Genomic DNA, 20,704 nt, shown 5'->3' with positions numbered 1-20,704 from the left:
GTTAATTAACTCAAATTCCATTTTTCTTCACGCGGCGGCAAAAAAGAGGCTCCAAAGAACCAAGGATTTCTCCCAGACTGCCACAACTTTCTTCAAACGGTTTCTGGGTTATCTAATTGACCCACCTGGCAAGAAAAACCCATGTTTTAGTTTTTCCAAATTCGTCTCTGTTTGGGCAAATCGAGCATTTGAAATTTGACGTTTTTCTCTGTTTACATTTTTCTGAGTTATTATGTTCATTGTTCTGCATTCGGCCTGCAAATTTTCTGAATTAGTGGTTGGATGATACGAATTTCTGCATTCTCCTACATGTCAAGTTGTCCACCATAATTTTCACCTTTTCTCAGCAATGAAAATAAGAAGAAGAGCGAATCTTCAAAAGAGTCCAAGTACTTTCCTGTTAAGCCTCTGTTGTTTCCCTCATGGAAAAAAAAAATTATCATTTGCCTATCCATCTGTTCACCCAACTAAAGCCCCATAAGCAGCAGCCAGCCAGCTAGTCGAGCTTCCTACCAGTGGTCATCATCATGGCCCAATTCGTTCCCCCTAACAAAAAGCTTAATGTGCTTTTGTCTTTCTTTTGTCATGGGAGTGGACATGAGCAGGGTTCAGTGTCATTTTTTCAGTGTGAATTATAATTCTACAACCTAGCCCCTGTGTGCTGCTCGTAGCTTTAGATTTTTTTCTAAAAAGTCCTTGCTTCAATCCAATTTTTTTTTTTTTTTTTTTTTTTTTTTTTATAGTGCATTTTTTTTATGTTGCAGGTTTGTTTCAGGCCAAAGCTTGATCAAGGAGGCAGATTTTTTTATTGAAGCCACAGTGAAAGCTAGGAATAGAGATAGCTATATAAGCTGGTTTTTTTTTTATCTGAGCTGGGTGACTAGGATAGGATCAATGTCGGGACAATTCTGGAGATGCCCATGTGGTTGATTTTTTCAATGGATGCTTGTAACCTGCTAAACCTTAAAACAGCTGCGGAATTCTCAATTAGATGCGGAATCAGGGCAGTTTCCGCAGCTAAGATGCAAAACCTTATTAAAATAGGATACAGTGTTTTGAAGACCACTACAAACCATAACCAGATAATTTTGGACAATTTGAACCTATCAAAGCAGTTGAGTTTCATTTTTTTTCATTTTTTTTTTATTGAATCAATTGAAATGTTGAAGTTTATTTTGTCTCCTTTTTTTTTCTTTTCTTTTTTACATAACAATTCTTTTTCTAATCCTCCAGCTCACACAAAGTGCAAGAGGAGAGCATACTCAAGAATTATTAATTTTTATTTTTTTTTACATAACAGTCCTTTTTCTGATCCTCCAAATCACACAAAGTGCAGGAGGAGAGCATACTCAAGAATTGTTAATTTTTTTTTTTAGATGTAAGAAGTAAGGTCTCCTAATTACACTTCCCCGGCAATGGCGCCAAAATATCTAGTCAATTTAACGTCTTAAATTGCTCTACATAAATTATCAATCCGGGTATCGTAAACTGATGAAGTGTGGTGCACCATATGTGCTTAGTTAACCTTTTTCTTACTTCGTTGTTTTATAGATTTTATTTTGTTTTGGGGTTTTGTTTTTGTTGGTTTCCTAAAGTGTCTAATGCAAATGGAAATCCTATTCTAAGGTCTTAAGAATACTTTTAAAGGACAAGTATGGATAGAGATTTCAAGACAAGGCCTATGTCCCTAATGGTAACTTCCAAAACTTAGCACTTCAAAAGATCTTAAAACATGTTATTGATGGAATTAGTACTTAAACAAAAGTGTAAATATGCAGCTACTTCAATCAAAATAAAATGCAATAACCAATCAATGAGCTAGTGACTATGAAACCCAGTATCCTTGCTGCTGTATAAAAAGAAAGTAAAAACTGAACTTAAAGCAACTCAAAGATTGAAAGCAAAGCAACTAATTCATCACACTACTTCAACTCTTCTGATCCTTTACCCTTCATCTCAATCTACCTTATGGTAAGCAATCATGAACAAGTTAAGCAATATGATATCTAAATTGCAAGAAATTAAATTGCATAAAGGAAACTAATCACACTACTTCAACTCTTCTGATCCTTTACCCTTCAACTCAATCTACCTTATTGGAAGCAATCATGAACAAGTTAAGCAATATGATATCTAAATTGCAAGAAATTAAATTGCATAAAGGAAACTAATCACACTACTTCAACTCTTCTGATCCTTTACCCTTCAGCTCAATCTACCTTGTGGGAAGCAATCATGAACAAGTTAAGCAATATGATATCTAAATTGCAGGAAAGTAAATGAGAAAAACAAAACTGATTGAAATAACAATGCTGGAATTAGAACTCAAAAAAATAAATCAGCAGAAGGACAAGATGATTCCGTCATGTCATTAGTCATTAAAAATCTATGTGCATTACTAACCTACAATCAACCGGTTGAACACACTTGCATGAATTAAAATTGCATGAATGAAAAATCTAATCTATCAAACTTGAAAGCAATTAAATGAAATAATGAAATCAAAGCAAAATTACAAAATGAAATCTACTCTACCTTACATTCTAATATGCTCCATGAAATCTACTTCACATCTCCTTCCATGTTGAGAACATCAAAACTTTATTCAAATTCTTCAATATTACAAAGTACAACAAAGCTCTCCAAAGCTTTCAAAAGCCATCAAGGAAGAACTACAAACTCCAAGCTAAAGAACTCACAAGCTAAAAGACTAATAAGCTAAGCTCTCAAATGAAGGAGAGAGATCTCCTATTTATACAAAAAAGATGAGAAGCCATCTCATTAATGAGAATCCACGAATCTCTCCCTCTACCTCTAGAGTCCTAATCAAAATAGGAACTGATAAGACACATGTCTTCTTAGAGTTACAATACAATTAGGAGATGTGACACATATCCTCATGATCCCATGATTCTTTCCACTCAAATTCGAATTTGGCCTTAGAGTGCCACATAAGAGTCTTCTAGAAGCCTCCTTTCAACCTACACATGTCAAAAATCTCAACCCATTTGTTAGGTCTAAGCATATGCACATTATTTTCTAATGTTTAACCACAAATTTACTTAAAAGTCTTAGAAATAATAAAGATTGGAAAAACATAAAGGTGGCCCAATGACAATGAAAGTGGGATGAATGTGGTGACATAGTAGTGAAATGGAGGTGATATAATGGACATAATAGTGAAAGTGTAATGGAAATGAATGACATTTTCAAGACTCAACACCTGACTACTGAGGTTATATCCATCACTACTTCCATAGGATGCGTGCATAGGTTCTTACATTCTGTCTTCAATATCCAGTTCTCACAATCTCGGGTATGCATCTACAACCAGATATTGGTGTGGTAGTGAAATTTGATTGTCTCCCTATCAATAGCACCAAAATGTTGGGTAAAATTAATTGCTTGATAAAAACAACTAATTACTTGAACATTAATTATCAACCCGAGGAGTGTATTTTTATTTCAAGGCAATCGGAAAAATATATGCATAACAATACCAACAACTAACACAGGTTCTATATGATTCTGTTATATACTATCAAGCTCATTCAACAAGAAATAAAATGTAAGACTTGAATAATAAAACTAAAATTAAAAAGAAGAAAGTAAATTATAAGAAAAATAATTATGCTAATCACACAACTTAAATCATTGCTAAATTGAACCACACATTGCTGAATTGGAAATTTAATCTATTGCACCAACATAATTCAAATAATAATTTAGAGTAGTAAATTAAATGAAATCTAGAAATTGGATGAAATAACAAATCTAGAAAATGCAGCAAACAACAAATTAGTTAAATGAAAGGAAATCTACTTCAAGGAATGACAATTGAAATTCAAATACACAAACACATAACTACACTAATTTACATTTTCAAGGCAACATCGTGTCCAAGGTAGTAGGCCTAACTACCCAAGACTCAGTTTCGCCTTGAGAAATAACTCAGATCAGATTACAAATAACAAATGTAGAACTCAATGGATAACTTCCTTCATTAAAATATATGAAAAATAATTACAGCATAATGAAGCTCTTAGCTTTGCCTCAAATTCACCAATTATTCATCTCTCATCTCTCATCTCTTATCTCTTCTCCTACATCCTATCCCAGAATTGTCCATCTCCTATCTCCTAATTATCCTTCCATTATCCCTCCTTCTTTGATCTTTGTTTTCATTTAAATACACAGAGAGAAAAGAAAAGTTACAACAAATATGATTACAAAATGATTTCCATTACAATTTTAGATTGATTACATAATCTCAACAAACAAGATCATATCTGAAATATCTTCCCATCATGATTTAGTTGGAACAAGTCGAATCTGGTATTGCAATTGGGAGAATTTGTAAAAGGGTCTCAATAGCAAATCTTAGAAAATCATTTTCGAAGAACCTTGTGCTTCTCTTAATACAGGCCGAATTTTGGAAAATTTCTCATCACAAAACTAATTTGGTCTGTTCTAGACAAAACCCATGTTTCAAATTTTCAATATTCTCCTTTATTTGTTCGAAACATCCTGAAAAATTGTCACTTCTTATTCCAACAAATTTTTGAGTTGGAATATTTGATTATGAGCTGGAAATCAAATTTGCAATCTGGAAAAGATCTTGGAGGCTAGAATAGTGAGTGATGTTATGAAAATTTTAATAATAAACCATCATTGGAAAAATCATGCATAATAATATTCAATATATTAAAAATAGAGAAAAAAATAGTATTTATCCATAAGAGCATAAATAATTATAAAATGGAATTATATGATAACTTATGATAAATGATGTGATAAACAATAATAGAAATGAATGAAATATATGTTAAAAAGTGATAATAGTAATGACAAATTAGTGGCCCAACAACATCCAAAACCACATTGTCTCTACCAAGCAACCTTGCTTCCAGTGCCTTATCCATGCTTGTCCCAGCATGCCGCAGACCACACTGATTCCATTTTTCTAATGTATCCCTTGGTATAGCCTACCCATAACATAGACATAATATAATCACATAATATCACTTTATATCCACATGATACTGACCTCGGATATTTGTCAGACTACTCTTCCCACTTGATTCCTCATGAACCATGAATATTTTGATGTCATTCACTTGCCTAATAAATCATTCCTCCACAAGAATGATCCCTAACGACCCTCTCAAACAACAACATACATACATACATATATATACATATAAATACTAGCATTAAGCAATCTTTCATACAACGACATACATACATACATACATACATATATATATATATATATATATAGATATATATATATATATACATATCAATATTAGCATTAATAATCATGATCCATGATGACCCTATCATACATGACATACATACATACATATATAAATGTATACACATATAGACATCAACATAATCATGATCACAACATAATTATCAGATAGTGTAATGTCAAGGTTAAGAGAATTCCCTTTATTTGTGCACACCATGCACAACATTGAGAACAATCATTCCCAACATAGCCAAGGCATATGATGCCTCAAACCCATTTACTTCACCTTTCTTGTTACCTTTCTCATGACTGTCCTATTACCATCCATTTACCTCAATGGACCCAACCAATCCAACTAGTTGTCATACGCTTGCCTTCAGTTGCCCTTATACATGCACTGAGCTTCATCCAGGCCTTACATCACCTGTTGGGTTTCATTCAGCTCTTCTCGAGCTCCATTAACTTTCCTCTTTCCCAACCAATTCCCAAGACTCTCAAAACATAAAAGGCAATACCAAGAAGCAAGCAAGAGAAAACCATGGAAACCAATAACAATACGACACCACAAACAAAGCGGTATGGCCATACACAAGACATAAACAAAGCTGCAATCAAGCACAAAAAATCACAAAAGACCAAAAGAACAAGACTAGCAAAAAAAACCATGACTCAATCCCCCTTGGTTCTCAAAGCCCCCAATGGAAAGCTCAATCTGAGCCTTCCTTAAGACTTCATGGAAATCTCTTTTTCCAAGCAATCCCCTGCATCATATTTCCATAAACACATAATTTTCAATGCATAAATAAACATAAAAATACACCAGTTACCTTATCTTTATGTTCAAAGCATGCCTCCTTGTAACTGAACACATATGTACCATGTCTCAAGGGACTCCAATTCCCTTGACAGATCTAGATATAACTAGACTCTAGTTGTTATACCTATCAAATACATGTCCATGAACATATCACATATCCACATAGTTTCAGATAAATTAGGGTTAAGAATGCTTCATGTATGCATTAGGGTTTCCAAACATGGCCAAAGGAATTCTTACCCAATTCCTTTAGTTTACCTTTTTACCTTGTTTCAATCGAGGCTTACTATGTATTGTCACATCATGCAACTACTAGTTATGTAAAAAAATAAAATATTACCTTGTCATGCTAATACCGAGCATGTTACCCTGCAACTGCTCACACATGTCAACCACCTGCTCCAATGATCAAGGCAACATATCTACTAATTTGAAATCAACCTTTGCCAAGACTAAAAATCATGTCATAATCCATAGTCAACTCATAGCCATTAGACATAATGCATAACTATCACCTACTTACACTCAAGTACATATCAATTAACTCAACACATATGTGTTAGTACAATCATCTTAAAACAATATCGTTTATTCAGGCAATCTTACAAACACATACTCATATCATGTAAGTAATCAAGCATTCAGATAACATATAGACAACATAATAGACCCCAAACACTCAAACACCAAATAAATGACATAGTCAAACATTCAAACACTAAATAGATGACATGAGAAAACTCACACCTTAATGTATCTCTGGGGAGGCTATCTTGTCTGCAAAATCAAGCTAGATTAGCATGATATAACTTCATGACATATCAACTTAGACATAAATAAGGTCATGATATCCATAACAATAACTAGCTAACATGTTCACATCCTAAACTCATAAAAGAGTACCATCCATGCATAATAATCACATATGTATAGTCATTTTATATTAGTACAACATAATATCACAACCTATTAACTCATATATGAATGCCATAATCCTAACAATTTGCATAGGCTAATCAATTTAGCATGATACATATAACATCAATATCTTAATGCAATAACCCTAATCATCAAGTTACTAGCATATAGCAACAACAAGTTATATATCATTCTCATCAACAACATATAACCTAATCATCAAGTTATCTAACACAAAAAAACAATAGCAATGCATATAACAAGAAGTTATTATCATTCATGACTATTTGACACATGTGCATATGACTACACTAATAAACTATCATCTATCATGCATGTAACCATAACATCCATAGAATGAAAGGTATACGCGTAACCATAATGCATATAACAATCCTTAACCTACATACCTACATGCCCAACATACAAACTTGTATGGTGACATGTTCTTGCCTCAAGGTCCAACACTACAACTTTAATTTAATGATATGCATCTTCTTCTTTATCTCAACCAACACATTAGCATCATAACATACTAATATCATCATGATGACCTAATTTCATACAATGATTTCACAATGCATGTCTGACTTACCATACATGCATAACCATAACCATGATAATGCATGCATAACAACATATAGACACTAACATGCATAACAAATGCATATACAACCATACACTCATGGGAACACATCCCACAACAACATCATCAACCTTCACATGGAAACATCACTACAACCATGATAAAGACCATGCAAATGAAACAAGCACATGGACTGCAAGCATAAGGAACACATATGCAACTAACATGAATGCATGACCAACACACTACCCATCCAATCCAAGGAGTGAACCATGCTTTGATACCACTTTGTAACTCCCTCCTCCCACATCTACACAAGTAATTGTCCAACCAGGGTAAACATGTGACGAGAAGCTACTATGATTGGATTCAACCTCGTAGATGACATTAAGGAAATGGAATCGATGGAAACATGCCATACAGAACTTCTACATTAGCTACAGGACCCCTAAGAACCATCCCAACATTTCTAGTAATCATCCCTAGGTCCCACTAAGGTTTTTGACCACTTGACCTCTGGACGCTCAGATGTTATGGGCCTGACAATGTCTAGGAGGCTCTGGACGCTCTCTTAACAAGGCATGCCAGCGTCTAGGGACTATTTTTCTAAGTGTTGTGCCACCTTCCTCGGGATTTTAGCCACTTTTTCAACCCCAGAGCCCATGTCACTGCCCAGAATTGAATGACACCTTCAAAACAGAAAGATAACAAGGAAACAATGATGCAAATGCAAATACTTGAACAAGCCCTTAACCAGACCCCTACTAGCCATGACAAGCATTTCGTTAAACATATCACAAATATGTAATTTATAGGTGTAAACAATAGATTTAAGCATAGGGCCCTCATACTTATCTAAGAATTGATATGAAGCATTGTCCCTTATATCATTTATTGCATTATCATCTATTTGGTCATAGATACGTTGTTCATTCATTTACAATTAAAAACATGATGAGAACCATACATAGCCACTGTCGTAAAACATATACACAACTAGCATAATAGCAACATAAATACCAAGTAAATCACAACCATATGATCCATATATAAACCAATATAATATTCATAGAATTATAAGGATAAATAACCTCATATTGATGATGCAACATCCAAACCTGGGATGGGACTACCACCTTCCACCTGACCATAGAATGGCTGAGCCAAATCTTTCTTCAATCATTCACCCCCATGCCATATTCCAACCATGAATGTGGGACTCAAACCAAAAGAACCAACCAGGGCATACCGAGGCTAAACCACCTCCCCCTTATCAATAGAAACCGGGCTTTACCATAATCCACCCTGGATCACTAGGCCAACACAATAAACATGTAATAACAGGATTTACCATGATCTCCACCGATCACTAGGCCAAACAAGCATGGATTCCACCGTATTTATCCCCCTACACTGTGATAAATTTTCTTGTCTCCATGTCTCTCAGGATTTACCACAATCCATAGTTTGATCTAGGGATCACTAAGACCTAAACAAAGACACCACCCTCTAGGATTTACAATATATCCTTCCATTCACTGGCAAGGATTCCAAGGCCCACTGAGGCAACACAAAATCTTCCTTTACCGCAACCCACAGTCTGGTTCAGGGATTACTAGGCCATGTGTTCTATCATTCAGAGATCCATCTCACTCAGCTTCGAATCCATCCAATAATCCAGCTCAACCAAAACATGATGGCTATCCAAAAATGGAAAGCTAGGCTGAAACCATTATCACACCTAGCAAAATCCATGTCGTAACAACAAAAGGACCACATGCAATACCATTCATGCCAAATCTAGCAAGGAAACCACACATGCAAATTGATACCTGCAAAGATTACTATTGTAGATGCTTAATCCTACTCTTCCTTGCTTGCTCCATTCTTCCTCTTGTCTTCTTTTCCTTTCTTGATCAAATACCAAAGTGCTCCAAGAAAACTCTAAGTGTCCAAGAGTGAAAGAGAGAGAGAGAGAGAAAATAATGAGAGAGCTCCAAAACTGAACTGACCAAGCTTGCCCACAGATCCTCGGAAGCCTTTTTATCAATCAGGCCTCTATTATCTTCATTTTCCATTATTTTCCTTCACTTTCCTCCTCACATGCAACTTGTGACCTTTCGCTTTCCTTTTCTCCTAATTTCCATTATTTTCATAAATAAATGTGCCAAAAATGCCATTTTTCCTTTCCAAAGTGATTCGAGTTGACTCAATTCCTAGATTTAACCAAGATCTTTTGTTTTTTTGGTGTTATTAGCATTGCATTTAAAAGAGCATAAATGAATACATATGCATGATGTAAAGAAGAAGGAACGTGACAATCATCAGAAACATAAAATAATAAAACGTTGATAATAGAGTTCGTCCAGGAGGGACTACGTCTTTGGGCTCGGTGTCAAGATGGTGTAGGCTGATGCATTAAGTGATGGAAAGAGTGATGATGTACATGCATGTGTTTTCTCTATCATACAAGGAATATGCCCTCACGCAAGACTGGCTCCAACAGATGTTCCACTGTAGGAACTCCCATTCAAAAAGGACTCCTATCAGTATGACATAATTTCACATATGACAATAATGAGCATCCCGCCAACATGGCATCAAAGGGATCTCAATTCATACATACATGGTGACAACATGAGTATCCCATCAACATGACGACAAAGGGATCTCAAACAAAACATGACGAATCATGACAACAAGTACATCCCACAGATGATTCTGTGTCACATCAAGTAGGAATCATGAAACAAGTAATAAAACAAGATCCCACATCAAACAGGGATTTGTACAACACAATTCATCTCATAACCAAAGGAAGTACATGAACACACTACATATACCTCACATCCTGGGGCCATCTGAAGAAAAGGAAGTCAAATTGTTGAAGTTGGTCATACCATCAATCTCACAATGTCGGATCTCATGGAAATGAATGCTCACACATGAATTCTAACACCTACACTCCACTTTGAAAAGTGGCCGAAAAATAGGATAATCAAATGGAAAATCTAAATGCACCATCATATTTTTGGCATCGAATAATGTAAAATCAACTGTCAAATTTCTAAATTCTATCAAAGTGAAAATCGAGGGCTACAAGAACCTTTTAGATTCCCCCTAGATTCCTTAAAGATGCCCTCCTCTAGGTCATCTGAAGATCTGCTGCTCAACTCAAAATTATATCTGCACCATCAGGTTCGTGTCGCTGAGAGGTGTAGGATCAACATAAAGTTTGTCCAATTTGGACACTGCAAAAATTTCACCCTCCTGGAAATTTGGCTCAATCATGGTTTTGCCTTCCTCTTTACCCTGTTCATGGTTCCACCTGCAAATCAATTAAAAAAAATGTGTCTCAATTTTTGTGCTCCACCTTGGCCTCTTGGAACCACATCATGGTTTTGTTCTTCGTTCCACACCTTCGTTCTCAAATCGCTCCTCCCTTCCGGTGCTGCATTGAGGGCATGTTTATATGGTGGAAGGGTGGAAAACTTTACAAAGTTGCCACTCGTGGCATGGTGATTAGGTGGATTAATGGAGGCGGAGAGGTGAGGGGATCAAATCTCACCTCTCCCAAACTCGGCACATATAATTTTTGTATAGCGCATTCATTGTAACCATGTGCATAATCGTTTTTTGATTAAACGTGGATGTTTTGTATTAAATGTGATTGGTGTATTGATGTGGGCACTCGAGTGGTGGGCTAGCCATTCCGGCTGGGCGAGTTCGAACCCCACCACCCACGGTTTGTTAACAAGTGGCAAATGGAGGTCGGTGTGGGCTGGGTCCACCGGAGGTGGGTGGGGGGGGGACGATGAGGGTCATGGCCTGTCGGCCATTTTTAATTCAAATTTTTTATTTCTTAAATGTAATATGAGTTGGGTTGTTGGGGGGGTGGCAGGGTTGGTGGCCAGCCACCCCAAAAATATATATTTTTAATTTTTTTTATTAATAAAGGCATTTTAAAAATTTAGAAAATTGACCGGAGTCAATTTAAGTAGGCCACAAATTCGCCTGGAATCTGGCCCAGGTTGGTCAGAATCCAGTTGCCAGATTTTGTCCAAATTGTTGCCTCCTTAACCCTGCCCAGTCACCCAAGTCAACCTTAGACTTTTATTGCTCCTAACTTTCGCATACGGACTCGATTTGACGAACTATTAGCACCGCCATGATCACGACGATGAGATATTCAACATTAACCTAGTTCGAGCACAATCAAAACACTTTGATTTTTTACCCTTCCTAAGTCCTCTTGGACTTCTGCATGTGTTTGGAGACACCTAGATCAATCCTCCCCACTGAGGAGCTTTTGGTCCTTCAAAAGCATGAAAAATAATATGCAACTTCTCTATACCTTATCTACATCACAAGCATCCTAAAAGGTCTCGCTTACATGTCCTTCACCTTTGTTCTTCGGAGCCTTAAGTGATAATCTGACACCTACAACCTTTAGTACATTATTTTTGAAAATTTCTTGCTTGACTTTCATGACCAACTAATGACCCAAGCATCCCATACTTTCCATGAGTTTATAACACATACTCGGTGGTAAAGTTTACATCAAAATGGAAACAATACCCCAAGTACGAAAACAAGGCCAACATATCATTGTTGCTTTGACAAGTGATGGAAAACTCATCATCACTGCAACACATGATTTACAAAAATAAGGCCAAAGACTATTGTTGCTCTTACAAGTGATGGAAATACAAACATCACTTTCAATGTTTAAAATGCAACACAAGCAAGACCAGACATCATTGTTGCTTAACAAATGATGGAAAACACATCATCACTTTTACATTTTAAAATGCAACAAATGATTTACAAAAGAACGACCATGACAAGCTAACATAGCTAGAAACCATTTTTCAGTTATCAATGTGAATGGGTCATCTCCCTATGGTGGTTTTTCTTGTCGAATAACTTCTTCACTTGGTTCATGCACCAATACTTTGACTTTAAGGCATTGCTCTGGATGAAGCCTCCAACAAGTGGCTCTTTGATGGCCACCTTTGTTGCAATGACTGCAATACATATTCTTCCTCTAGATCTGCTTAACATGTTTCTTTACCTACTGTTGAGAGGGTCTTTCATGCCTCCTCCTTTTGTGTGTTGCTATTCTTTTCCAACACTTAGAAAATGTATGGTTATGTAATCCATAAAAGGTACATGATTTTCAATTCCATGATTTATGTTCATCTTAAACAACATGATTATAATAGAAATGAACATTCAAATATCGAGACTAGTTATACATTTCCTTGCTACCTCTGGTATCATTATGGTGATGAGAGCTTGTCTAAGCTCCTTCCCTACAATGGGTACTGCCATGGGATGATAGGGATGTGTTCCCATCATTTTATTTCCTCGACGATTTTGACGATGTCTCGAAAGAACCTAACACCTTCAAGCATTCTCCTCAGTGTATCTCAAACCTTCAAATCGAGGTCTTTTCACAACCTCCAATGGTTGAGTTATGCCTTGGTTATTAACACCAGGTTCTTCTTCCTCCTCGTGCCTCATCCTGGTAAGGAGCCTCATGTTTGTCCCTATAATTGGGATCTCCAAATCTCCAATAGAAATCATATTATGTGAAGATGAAATTGAAAGGAAATCAACATCCTTTACCTCCACTGTCGACTTGGAAAAAACTGATGAGGGCTTCCCGTCATCTGTTGTTGGTGGTTCGCTATCTGTCTTGGCCCATTCCCAACTTCCTTCCTGACATACCCAAGTCCTTCTTGACAGGCTAATTCCTCTACTTTGATGGGGTTGACAATGCCTTGGCCATTAATTCCCAAGCCTTTTCCTTCATAACCCATTTACTTCAACAATTTGGAGCCAATTCCTGTGGTATGATTTTCAAAAACAACAAAATCATCATCAGGACACATACATGAATTTAGAGAATTATCTTTTAACTCACATGGGTCAAACTGCAGCTTTTCCAAGGCCTCGTCCTTAGCTTGCAATTGTCGTAGAAAACTATGTTTCTCCTCTTTCTCTTCATGTAGAAGCATCTTCAATTTATCATTCTCTGTTTGAAGGTTTTCATTGTTGTGCTTTAGTTCTTCAAGGGCCTCTTCCGAGGCTCGCAACTGAAGCTACAATCGCTCCTTTTCCTCTATCACTTTTTATAGAGCTTCATACATTATTTCCACCCATTGGGAAATTTTGAGCATGGTCTCGTACATCTCTTTTTCATCCTATGTCGTTGCACATTCCATTGTTCACACTTGCAATTCATATCCACACAAAGATCGCTCTTATACCAAACTTGATCTGAGTTGACTTAGCTCCCAAATTTAACCAAGATCGTTTGCTTTCGTGGTGTGATTAGAATTGCATTTAAAAGAGCATAAATGAATACATATGCATGATGTAAAGAAGAAGGAACATGGCAATCATCAACAACATAAAGTAACAAGACGTTGATAATGAAGTTCATCCAGGAGGGACTACGTCTCCAGGCCTGGTGTCAAGATGGTGTAGGTCGCTACATTAAGTGTTGGAAAGAGTGATGATGTACATGCATGTGTTTTCTCTATCATACAAGGAATATTCCCTCATTCAGGAGTGGCTCCAATATATGTTCCACTACAGGAACTCTCATTCAAAAAGGACTCCTATCAATATTACATAATTTCACATATGAAAATATTGATCATCCCGCCAACATGACATCAAAGGGATCTCAATTCAGACATACATGGTGACAACATGAGTATCCCATCAACATGATGACAAAGGGATCTCAAACAAAACATGATGAATCATGAAAACAAGTACATCCCACAGATGATTCCGCGTCACATCAAGCAAGAACCATGAAACAAGTAAGAAAACAAGATCCCATATCAAACATCAAACATGGATCTATACAGCACAATGCATCTCATAGCAAAAAGAAGTACATGAACGCACTGCATATACCTCACATCCCGGGGCCATATGAAGAAAAGGATGTCAAACTGCTAAATTTGGTCGTACCATCAATATCACAGCATCGGATCTCATGGAAATAACTGCTCGCACATGAATGCTGACACCTACACTCCACTTTGCAAAGTGGCCGTAAAATATAATGATCAAATGGAAAATCTGAATGCACCATCATATTTGTGGCATCGAATAGTGTAAAATTGATTGTTAAATTTCTGAATTCTGACAAAGTGAAAATCTGGGGCTAAATGAATCTTTTAGATTCCCCCTAGATTCCTTAAAGATCCCCTCCTCGGGGTCATCTAAATATCTGTTGCTTAGCTCAAAATTCTATCTGTGCCATCAGGTTCGTGTCACTGAGAGGTGTAGGATCAACATAAAGTTTGTCCAATTTGGACACTGGGAAAATTTCACCCTCCTGGAAATTTAGCTCAATCATGCTTCTGCCTACCTCTTTTCCCTACTCATGGTTCCAGCTGCAAATCAGTTAAAAAAAACGCATCTCAATTTATGTGCTCCACCATGGCCTCTTGGAACCGCGTCATGGTTCTGTTCTCTGTTCCACACCTTCGTTCTCAAATCGCTCCTCCCTTCTGGCGCTGCACTGAGGATGTGTTTATATGGTGGAAGGGTGGTGGACTTTACAAAGCCGCCACCTGTGGTGTGGTGGTTAGGTGTATTAATGGAGGCAGAGAGGTCAGGGGATCAAATCTCGGCTCTCCCAAACTTGGCGCATATTTTTTTTATGGCGCATTCATTGTAACCGTGCGCATAACCGTTGTTTGAATAAATGTGGATGTTTGTTTTGCATTAAATGTGATTGGTGTATTGATGTGGGTGCCCGAGTGGTGGGTTGGACATTCCGGCTGGGCAAGTTCGAACCCCGCCGCCCACGGATTGTTAACAAGTGGCAAATGAAGGTGGGTGTGGGTAGGGTCCACCGGAGGTGGCCCGCCTACAACCCATATATGACATGATTTTAACATATGGTAGTTGGGGGGACCGACGTGGCTCATGGCCCATCGGCCATTTTTAATTCAAATTTGTTTTTTTTTTAATGTAATATGAGTTGGGTCATTGGAGGAGTGGCGAGGTTGGTGGCTTGCCACCCCAAAAATATATATTTTTTTGATTTTTTTTGTTTAATAAAGGAATTTTAAAAATTCAGAAAATTAACCGAAGGAGTCAATTTAAGTAGGCCACAAATTCACATGGAATCTAGCCCAGGTTGACTGGATTTTGTCCAAGTTGTTGCCTTCTTAAGCCTGCCCAGTCACCCAAGTCAACCCTAAAATTTGACTGCTCCTAACTTTCGCATACGGACTTGGTTTGATGAACCGTTAGCACCACCGCTATCACGACGACGAGATCTTAAACATGAACCTAGTTCAAGCACAATCCAAAAAATTTGAATTTTGGCCCTTCCTAAGTCCTCTTGGACTTCTGCATGTGTCTGGAGCCACCTGGATCACAAAGCCTTTGCCAATTTCCTTAGCCATAATAAACCAAATGAACACCCACTGGGACGTTTTTCCCAACATTCAGCTTGGAATAAGTGTCCCATCAACCGTGGTTATTATGTTTTCCTTTATTACCTTTTATTACATGGAATTTCCACCAGGGTTGTTACACTGAATGAGATTGACAACAAGCTTTTGCATTCCAAGGCCAAGAAATAAACATCCATCTAAGAGAAATTTGGTATATATTATTGAACTTAATGTTGACATAAACTTAATGAGAGAGAACATATTGTAAACCTTCAATACATAAGTGTGTGGCAAAAACATAAAATCAACATCCCGAGGGATCAATCTTAGTTTTGAAGAGATTGAAAGGAGATTCCATTCACAATTTAAGGCATAATTTCTTACATGATACCTAGAAACAAAAAAATAAACCTTATCTAAATCAATTCTAGCATTTGAGACATTAGTTGAGTGTATATAGGCAAAGAATTTTCAAGGTGGAAATCATCTAACAAGAGGCAAAGTATATCCAAGCATTAAAATTAGCAGGTTAAAGATCTAACCCAGATTTATAGGACGTCAATGACTATTTGTCAAAGATCATTTCAACTGTGACAGGGGAATTTGGAGTTCTAATATAGAAGATCCATATTTTAAAGCATAAGAAGTTCAATTCTAGTTTCTCTAAGAAAATATCAACAGTTGAGGATTTCAAGTTAGGAAACTTTGAAATAGGGGAAGGTTAGTCAAATATTAATCCTACTTTAGTCAATTGTTTTATAGAATTAAACATGGTTGGAGTGTATGGGTCAGTGGTTTATATATATATCTATATCTATATATATATATATATATATATATATATATATATATATATATATATAGAGATATATAGATATATATATAGCTGTTATATATATATATAGCTGTATACATGCACACACACACATTTGAATGTGAGGATCCCTGTCATGACCAGTTCAGAAGCTAATACATGAATGTCAAGTTGCATTGGGAGGATGACTAGGATAGCCACATGGCAGGTTGATGATGTGATTCCATCTAATTCGTTAAAATTCAAATGGTCATATCCCTCGATCTGGAGATCATATTGAGATAAAATTTATATCATTAGAATTGTCTCAACGAGACTAATGTTAGAAAAATATTATATATGACAGAGAAATGCAAGACATATAATATGAAGAAAAACACAAACACATAAAAACCAGAGAGACACAGATATACGTGGTTCACCTAGTTTTGGCTACGTCCACCCCGAACAGCCAGTCCTTCCTTTCTATTATCCAGCAAAATGAAGAGACACAACCTACAACAGATCCGCTGTAATATCCTCTGTTTTCTCTCACAGTCTCGCCACTCTGTTTCTCGCTATGAGAATACACATTTATTACACAGCCACAATACAATACGCTCATGCAAAGAGAGGGGTTGCCTTCTAGGGAAAAAAACCCTAAACAAAACATAATTTCTACCGTCAGATCATCTGCCTAATGAACCGCCCAGATTGACTAGAAATTACTATACTTTTACAAGGCAATTTTACAGTTGCTTTGAGCTTCGGGGGCACTGCCCCGGAAACCCCCACCGGGCGACCACTGGCCCCCGGACCCCCCAGCTGGGGATGATCGGCCCCCATGAACCCCCACAAGGGGGACAAGTCCCCCCCCCACGTGGAGGGGTATACAGTCTTCCTGGGGTATACATCCACCTGAAACAAAGACCTCTAAATAATCATGCTCCACACCCAAAAATCTCCCACTTGGAGAATGATTGTAGCAACTCCACCACTACTTCATTTGTTGGACAATGACTCCTCTTTGGACCTGGTTGTTTCTCATCTTCATCGTCATCCTTGAAGACCAATTGAAACTGAACATATTCTCAATTTCTCCCTGGTTACAACTTTTGTTAGCATATCTGCAGGATTCTGTCTAGTGTGTATCTTTTCCAGCTTCAACTCTCCATCTTCCAACACTGATCGTATGAATTGATACTTGAGTTGTATGTGTTTAGTCCTGGAATGAAATGCTGAGTTCTTTGCAAGATGAATGGAACTTTGGCTATCACTGTATAACGTGCCCATATCATGCTTCTTACCAATTCACCCATAAACCTTTGTAACCAAATCATTTCTTTACTAGCCTCTGTAGCAGCAACATACTCTGCTTCTATTGTTGAGAGTGCAACAACACTTTGGATTTTTGAAACCCAACTAACAACTATTCCACCTACAGTAAATACATATCATGTAGTGCTCCTCCTGTTATCTCTGCCACCTGCCATATCTGCATCAACATATCCCTGTAGAGAAATGTTTGAACCACCAAAGCATATTGCTTGATTTGTGGTACCTTTCAAATATCTGAGAATCTATTTTACTACCACCCAATGTTCTTTTCCTATATTGTTCATGTACCTGCTTACAACTCCCACTACATGTGCAATATCAGGCCTTGTGCAGACCATTGCATACATTAAGCTTCCAACTGCTGATGCATATGGAACTTTAGACATATAATCCATGTCTTCATGGGTCTTTAGGCAAATCTCATTACTAAGTTTGAAATGGCTAGCAAAAGGTTTAATAACTGGTTTGCATTGTGCATATTAAATATTTTAAGCACCTTTTGTATGTACCCATTCTGAGATAATGTTAATTTGCGATTTTTCCTATCTCTAGTTATTCTCATACCAAGGATTTGTTTTGCAGCTCCCAAATCCTTCAGTGCAAATGAATTTGCCAATTTTCTTTTGAGCGCATTTATTTCCTGCATATTAGACCCTGCAACAAGCATGTCATCTACATACAATAACAATATAATATAGCTGCCATCATTTTGCTTTTTCAGATAAACACAATGATCAGAGTGACATCTAGTATAACCTTGTTCAGACATAAACTTGTCAAATTTTAGATACCACTGCCTTGGAGCCTATTTTAAGCCATACAAGCTCTTCTTCAACCTGCACACTAGTTTCTCCTTCCCTTTTACCTCATATCCTTGTGGCTGCTGCATATATATATATCTTCCTCCAAATCCCCATGGAGAAAGGTTGTCTTTACATCTAATTGCTCAAGATGCAAATCTTCAACTGCTACTAGACTAAAAATAGTTCTGATTGAAGTCATTTTAACAACAAGAGAAAATATTTCATCAAAATCAATACCTTTCTTCTATGCAAACCCCTTCACCACAAGTCTAGCTTTGTACCTCTATTTTCCTCCATCTTCTTCCTTCGGCCTGTAAACCCATTCATTCTACAATGTAGTTTTACCAGCAGGCAACCTGACTAAGGCCCAAGTCTAGTTATGCATTAAGGAGTCCATCTCTTCTTCCATGGCTAGCTCCCACTTCTTCCTGCTTTCAACCTGCATTGCTTCTTCATAACATTCGGGTTCACCAGAATCAGTCAACAATAAATAATATAATGAAGGAGAGTATCATTCAGGGGGTATACTTATCTTGGTAGATCTTCTAACACCACTTTCAGGTGTTTGGGGTGCTTGTTGTTGTTGTGGTGGTTGCTATTGTTGTGGTTGTTGTTGTTGTGATTGTTGATTATTTCAGGCACCTTTACTTTTTCATTGATCCCATCAATAACTGTGTATTCCTTGTTTTATTTTTCCTGTTTCTTTTCCTACAACTGATTCTTGTACAAAACCTTTTCATTGAATATTACATCTCTTCTCCTAATGATTTTGTGATTTTCATAATAATATAAGTGATAACCAAAATCATTAACACCATATCCAATAAAGGTACATTTCTTTGATTTTTCCTCAAGCTTTGTTCTATTTTCTTTATTAATATGGACAAAGGCCTCACAACCAAAAGGCTTTAAAAAGGAGTAGTTTGCCTTTTTACCTATCCATGCTTCCTCTGGAACACCACCATCCAAGGAACTTGAAGGTCCTATGTTTAAAAAATAACATCAGTATCTACAACATCTACCCAAAACTGTAAAGGCAATCCTGCATGCAATCTCATGCACCTTGCACACTCCATGATTGTTCTGTTCATCCTTTCTGACACACCATTTTCTTGTGGTGTTTTTGGAACTGTCTTCTCTTTGCAAATTCCATGCTTTGAATAATACCTATCAAACTCTTTGCTGCAATATTCACCTCCATTATCTGATTTGAGACACTTTAATTTCTTTCCTGTCTCAATCTCAACCAAAGCTTTTGATTTCTTGAAAGTATCAAATACATTAGATTTATTCTGAATACAATAAATCCAAGCTTTTCTAGTTGCATCATCAATAAAAGTAACATAATAACGAGGGCCACCAAGAGATGATACCTGAGTAGGTCCCCATACATCTGTATGCACAAGCTCTAATTTTTCTCTCTTCTTTTATTTCCCAACTCTGAGAAATCTGAATCTCTTTTGCTTTCCATAAATGCAATTCTCACAGAAGTCCAAATCAACATTCTTCAAACCCAGCAATAAATTCCTTGAGTGAAGAATCTTCATCCCCTTCTCACTCATATGTCCGAGCCTATGATGCCATAATGTTGCATCTACTCCTTTGGAAGTTAAAGCATTAACAGAGTTTGAAATATAATTGCATAAATACAATGTACCAACCTTTTCGCCTTTTGTTATTACCAAGGCTCCTTTGGTGACCTTCCAAGCTTTATCTGTGAAAGTTGTCACACAACCTTCACTGCCTAATTTCCCTAT

The sequence above is a fragment of the Pinus tabuliformis genome, chromosome 5_2, assembly GCF_031772625.1.
Source record: "Pinus tabuliformis cultivar Carrire ecotype Pingquan chromosome 5_2, CPIR1, whole genome shotgun sequence".
NCBI classification, from domain to species: domain Eukaryota; kingdom Viridiplantae; phylum Streptophyta; class Pinopsida; order Pinales; family Pinaceae; genus Pinus; species Pinus tabuliformis.
Note: the sequence above shows the minus strand (reverse complement) of the source record.